Raw genomic sequence first — 7,034 nt, 5'->3', positions numbered from 1 at the left:
GCGAAGCTACGGTGTATAATCGACCGAGGCGAGCATGCGATGAGGTTCAGCGGCTCACCAGGAGGACGCAGGGCTTGACGGTGAGGTCCGTGGCGGTCGGGTTCGCCGGAATCGACAGCTCCGGCCGTCGGAGAAGATGAGCTCAACGGCGAGGCTACATCTCTCCCCGGCCCGATTCCTTTGGCACAGAGAGCATATCGATGACGGCGGAGACGATGGTGATAGCTGCGAGGTCCGGGGATGCTCCGAACGGCGACGGTTGGAGATGGCCGGGCGGGCTAAGGTTTCAATTTGGGCAAAAATTAACGGAAATGGGGAAGAACTTGGGCCAGTGCTCATCGTGGAGCTTTTATAGGATGCAGGAACGAGCCTCGTCACGACGCCGATGCAGGAGAGGGCGCCAGCGGCCAGGAGAATCGAAGCACGGCTTCGTGCTGGCCGGCATGCGAGAGGAAGGGGATGAGGACGACCCTCCCCTGATTTTTTTTTAACGAAGAGGTACGGGCTGCTGTTGTTGGGCTCGACTTGGGCTGCTACTGGGCCAGTGATTGGTTGGAATGGTGGGCTGCTCGGCCAGGTAATGTCTTTCTCCTTTTTTTTTGTTTTTATTTTCTGTTTTCTATTTTCTATTTTGAATTCAATTTTGAGTGCTTTTCTATTTTGCAGATGTTGTATATGTTAATTCCATTTAGATGTGGTGTAATGACTATTACACCCATATTCCATTTGAAACAAGTATTTTATATTGCATTATATTACATACTTGTGTTTTATTCAAAATAGCAAATAAACATGAATTTGTATCCTCATTTTATTTTTATGTTTTTCTTATGGATCAATCTGTTTGAAGTATTAGAGTTGAGGAATTCTACTCCAAAGCATTTGAGGATCATTATGAAGTCTTGGTTTCTTATTTGAGAGTGTTGCTCACTTGCATATTAATTTATGTGATCACCTATTCATTAAAGTTTTGTAAACTCTCTTCTAACTCCCTTTCAAGGTTAACACTCTTATTATCTTTGAAAATGTCTAAAGTAGATAGTGTTCCCATAATGGCTTGATCTTGGTTACAAAGGTAAGTGGTTGATCACCACACATGGTTTAATTAAAGGGTTTAAATTAGATTATAGAGGTGAAATGGCACCATATTGCATGTGCTAGGGTTAATCTCCCCTAACCATGATAAGGTGGTGGCTTTATTAACATTTTATGTTCTCCTTTAGTTATTAATATATTGAGAATTAGTTTTATTTGATTCCACTATGGTTATTCTTAATCCATTGTTAAAGTAACTGAAGTAGATATGGTTCTTTTATAGTTAACTTTGGTTCTAATGATGAATAGTTTCTCATCATTTAAAGTATAGAGTTTTACTCTAAAGTTTTCTTGGGTCCTTTTATTTGAGGGATATAGATGTGCTAGAGTTCTACTTATGATCACCAAGTGATTCACAAGTTAAGGTTGGGGTATAAGCCTGGTTTAGATTACTAGTGATCCCCCTATAATTTCAGGTGGTGAATGATATTTACTTATCCTATTAGGGTTTAACTTATCCTCACATATCTCAAGAGCATGATCATGAATTAGACATGATCAACTTGTTCTTTTTATCTTTGCCTCAAGTTCTTAGGGTTTATGATCATCACCCAATTTATAATGATCAAGGTTTAGCTTCCTAAAGTATTTCTAATGGAAAGGGGTTTTTACTTCCATGATCAAGTGTTGTCTTGATGAACTAAGGCATAGCACTTCTATCTTACATTTTAGGATGGTTATTATGGTGGCCTCTATAGTTTATATCCCAGGAGAATGTCTGAGATATTATGTTAGGGTTCTACTTAATCAATGATGATAATATCATCTGGGTATATGGGTAGTTCTCTCCCTCAAACTCAAGTGTTGCCTCAACTAACTTGAGTGTAACACCATAATTGATCTCTCTTATATAAAGATGGATTATTCTAGGTTATGGTGTACTCCTAATACTCTAGTTCAATGGTTGTCCTTTATTCTTAAATAGATAAAGCTATGTTTTGTATGATTGGTCTCTCTCATTTTGGAAAGGTCTTTAATACTAACTTAAGGTTGGGCTCCATAGGGATTGATGTGATCATCAATATCTATGTTTATCATAAATGGTTTCTCTCTTTAAGATATGATCTGGAATGATATCCTAGGGTTTCTCTTAAAGATGGTGATTTGAATACTTGGATGTATATCCAAGGTTTAGCTCAAGGTTTGTTATTGCTTCTCTAATAATTAATATAGAACTCTCACCTCTCTTGGTTTGATGTATGGTAATATGGAATGGAGAAGGATATATATTGCTAGAGTTTAGCTCCTTGTCTTGTTTCCATGAATGAAGTGAAATGGTTACCATGAGGTTCATGGTAGGATCAAGAATTAGTTTAAGGCATGGAAAAGATAAGTGAAGAATAGTTTCTTTATTTATTGTTACTTGATTTCCAGTTAAATGGATGTTCATATGTTATGACAAGGGTTACCATGTTATAATCTTTTATAAGATCAAGCAATGGATCATTGATTAAAGTGTTGTTGTGTTGATTATTAGTTCCATTTGATCTAACCCCTTAGATCAAATCATCTCTACCCAAAACAAGGTTTTATCAAAGTCACATTGAGGTTTATAGCGCTTGACTTGATGAGCTACTTCAATTCCACCAAGGTCAAGTGAAACTTCGCCATTCATGGACTGTTTTACTTTAAAGCGCGAAAATTCCCCAGATTTTCTATGCATGAATGCAATGCACACAACTGTTTCCTCTATATTTGTAACCCCATTACCTGGGATATTACACAAAGCCTAAAGCCTGTGGTCAACGAATCCAACCTCCATCACTTGGTAACTATCTTTCATTCTCTCGCAGTTCCTCGGATTAATGTGCCATTTTCTTCCATCTATTTTGCTTTGGATTCTGGTAGTGTCAATAATTGCTAGATAATCCCCACTAGGCTTATGTTCCTACAAGGGGACCAGCACTGTTTAATTTGTGTTGGCACAGTTTCAAAAGTAATCATTTAGATTTGCTCAAGCGAGTACAAAATTAACGCAATGTTACAAGCACTGTTTTTTGTTGAAACAAGCACCGTATGAGATTTTACTAAGAATTCTTATGGAATTCTTATGTTGAAACAAAATTCACATCTGTAATATATACGGTAGCTTATTACTCATGGTTTGCATGTGCTATAGTTTTGTACCAGGCACACCAACTGTGCACTTCATATTGATTTCTTAAGTGATAAAATTCTTATTTTACGTGGTAAAATTTAAGATAGGAATCTTCTGAAGCTAAGTGCAAAACTACATGGGCGTAGACCCAGCCCCTAGGAGCCTTGCGCCTCCTCGGTTTCATTTTCTTGTAGCCGGAGAGCACTGTCTGTGTTGTTTCCCTCTAATTCCATCTCTAATAATTTAGTCTATGGGATTAATTATTTTTCATACCATGTGGTAAGTGGGCTAACTGGTTAATATCGGTGCATGAAGTGTGAAGTTTTGTCTCAGTTTACTCTTCACTTTGAAGAGGGCACCCATTAGATATGCGCCAAGCACCATTCATGCCAATGAACAGGCTCTTCTTGTTTGGGTGGTTGGCTCTTTTTATAAATTGTACGCAGATACCTAAGTACTTCCATTCTCATGTTTTGATTTGGAGAAAAAACAAAATTGTCATTCACTTGTTTTCTCAAAATGAGGGAAGAGAGAGAGACTTGCTGATGAGCTTTATATGAAACTGAGCTAGTTAATTAGTTATCTTTGTTCATGAGTTAGGTGATTAGCTATCTTCAAATAATAGAAGTTTGCAGTTTTGAGGTGCTCCATCGTTTGTTCATGCATACGGTCTGTGAAAGCACCATTTCTTATGTGATGTGCGCACACACCTAGCGTTCAGTATGTTAACTACTACTGATATTGGTGGAAGATGTATATTTTGTACTTAATTTTTTAGGAAAGGCAAGAAGTGCAGAATGAAGATGATGATTTTTTAGGAAAGGTAGCCAAGTCATTACTTTTGCAAGTCTGTGGAAAAGAAGGGGAGGAGGCTCCTGTGTCCGCTGAACAAGAGTCGATCCAGCGCCTTGCGCCTCCTCGATCTGGTGCTGTCCGCGCCCCTCCATCCTAGTCTAATTGTACTATTCGAGTAGGAATAGAAACCGGCTCACAACTTCCTGCCCGTCACAACCACAACAAAAGGGCGACTAGAAACAAGCAGCAGGGTCCAGTATCAAAGGAACCAGCTGTTGCACCTAGGCGTTGTAAAAAGAAAACGGCACACATTAGTTCTAAAAAGAAATACACTTTCAGGCAATAGTTCTGTTTTTTATCCTAGGATCTATAGATAATTATATATGACCATGGTCTAACAGACAATGAAAATGAGTGATTTATCTGCTATAAGTTCATAAGACAACTGGATATCCGTCGCCTGGAACCATTGCACCTTTTGCTCACGCACCATTCCCTAACACGCGTGGCTCTTTTTATAAATCATATCCAAGTATGCAATATCCATAATTAAGCAGATTGTTTCAAAGTATCCAAATCAGTAAGCCGAGCAAACAGGCTATTTCTTCATGTGCAAAATTTGGAGTACTAGTAAGCTGCCAAATATGATTACGTGCTATTGCTTCACTCTATTTCTAGTTGATTTATTTTTGGAAGTACAGAAGCTTCAAGTTTGGAGGGCCGAATTTCTAATGAGGAGGGAACAGAACTGCTGCGTTTAGCTCCAAGTTTCCTGCATTATGAACGACGAGAATGGCCTAATGTAAGAACTTTGGTTCTTGCGTTGGTATCTGTTCAGAAGGATGTCAAGGTGAATATATATCTTATCATACATCTTCAGTACACATTAAAGCATGTTCCAATTCCTTTATTTCTGGCCTTACGTTTTGTAATCAAGATGGTTCATCTTGATAATATATTTTGATAATACCCATTTGCTTTGCAGTCTCCATCTTACAATCTGATGGATAAACCCCATGATGGTGCATTTACCTTTTGGTCGATCCATCTTTCACCTCTGCACCAGAAAGGACCTTACTGCAATATGTGGAATTCTAGAGTCAACTGGCTAGAGATGATGAGGGAACTGCAAATGAGGTATTTGATCTGTACTTAAGATGAACCTCCTGGTGTATGCTATATGTTGCCATTGTTTACTACTCTCAGGTTCCCTTGCATGTGCCTATTCAGTTTCTCTTTAAGTTGTCATTTGTTTCAATTGTGCAATAGTTTCCTATGAGACCATGTATGATTTAAATGAAACGGTTTTAATTTGGTGTTCTCCATCTGGCACTTTTGTTTTGTGTGGTTCAAACGCTTTGGTACTTACACACGCACCTCCTATGTATACGTGTGGCTCTTTATGGATATCAAATTCCGTAGTTCCCAAAATATTCAAATTAGTAACAATACTAATTCAATGGTATACATGTGAGTAGACATTTCTTCTCAAAATATCCAAATTATCAATTGTACTAACTTAATGGCATAGTAGATCATTTCTCTAACTTCTAAATGTACTGTTATAAAGAAAATCATGTGAATCAAGAACCAGAAAATATGATGAACAAGGCAATGATATTTTTTACACACACACCAGAAAAATATTGAAAGTAGGCATGGTGCGGAGAAAACTCCTTCAAGAACAAAGGCACTTTTGCTTTGAGCGGTTGGAACCATTCGAAAGTTACACATGCACCTTTTTTTTATATGTGTAGCTCCATACAATAAATAAATATTACTACCGCCTTTCATAGTGTATATCAAGTTCTTTGATTTTTTGTCTAGTTGAAATTGTTTGTTTCGGCTGGACATACATATTTAAAATAATATACATGAAAAAGAGAAAACTTCTGTTGGTGTAAAAGGACTCCACTATATAGCGTTGACAAAATATCGTTCCATTTCAAAACGAAGATACATGTCTATTCTCATAGCCCAGATTCTCAAACCTTTCTTCCTTTTTGTGATTTGTTTTGGTCTCTGGAAATAGTAGCACATCATCATTTTAATCTATGGTGCAGGGTGGTTCTAAGATCCGTGAAGCTTATCTCATATTCCAGGACTTTTTTGCGGATGCTGAAACTGTATTCGCGGCTCAACACCTGCATCCCATGGATTTGCCTTCTCTGAACTTGTATAGTTGTATTCAATGCACCGGACAGAAATAAACTGAGCACCGTTTCACCTTCAGAGTAGGCACGGCTAAATTTGATGGGCTTTTTTCTTTGCTTCTCTAATGTTAGTGATTAGTGGAGCATAGATGAAGTGAATATAGTGTTGTTCTTGATTGGTTTTCTCATAAATGTGGAGCATGTGCAATTTTATGGCACTGATTTGGTTTATGGCACCGTCGGGGAATGAACTGAGCACGGTTTGTGATTCAGACAGGCCCCTTTCATTTATTTGTGGCTACTAAATTCGATTTTTTTTTGCTTCTCTCCTATTTGTGATAAGAGATAGGGATAGTGGAGACTATAAGAACAATCCAAGTCTGTGTTCGTCATTTGATTCTCTGGTAAATGAATCATAACTTCCATTTTCTGCATAAGCATTTGGAGGGCTCCGTTGCACATATTTTCCAGCATATGTTCCCTGGCATAAAAAAGTGAGTTAAAAAATGGACTTATGTAAGTGACGACCATGCATGCATTGAGCAGATGGCAGATAAAAGACTAGAAAAGCCTCTCGTGACCGGGTTTGATGGGAAAAAGGGTTCAATGCATCAATGCATAGATCTTGCACGGTGGAAGAAAACGAGGCACTAAATGAGAAGTTTCCGTTAGAGGCACTAAATGAGAAGTTTCCGTTAGGGTTATGAGGGAGAAGAAGAGGTCCGGCACGGGGATGGAACCTAACATAAATTGGCTCGAACTCATCACGTGATTCGAAAAAGGTGGTCACATGTGAACAAAGAGGTGGTCACATTCTCGAAAGATGTGAAAAACTGAATCCTATAGGCTAGAGTAGGCCAGGCTAGGTTGCCTAAAATGATACATGTGTAAGA

At 38.4% G+C, this 7,034-nt stretch overlaps 1 long non-coding RNA gene across 1 annotated transcript; it reads left to right on the top strand.

The window, feature by feature from the left end:
- The first annotated feature begins 4,447 nt into the window (after positions 1-4,447).
- On the top strand, positions 4,448-6,168 carry LOC127326971 (uncharacterized). Its single transcript, XR_011755515.1, has 3 exons — positions 4,448-4,838; positions 4,974-5,125; positions 6,052-6,168. It is a non-coding gene; the product is annotated as an uncharacterized lncRNA (long non-coding RNA).
- Positions 6,169-7,034: the final 866 nt, after the last annotated feature.

Source organism: Lolium perenne, chromosome 3 (assembly GCF_019359855.2).
Source record: "Lolium perenne isolate Kyuss_39 chromosome 3, Kyuss_2.0, whole genome shotgun sequence".
NCBI classification, from domain to species: Eukaryota; Viridiplantae; Streptophyta; class Magnoliopsida; order Poales; family Poaceae; genus Lolium; species Lolium perenne.
The sequence above is the reverse complement of the archived record's forward strand: the minus strand, read 5'-3'. Positions and strand labels throughout refer to the sequence as shown.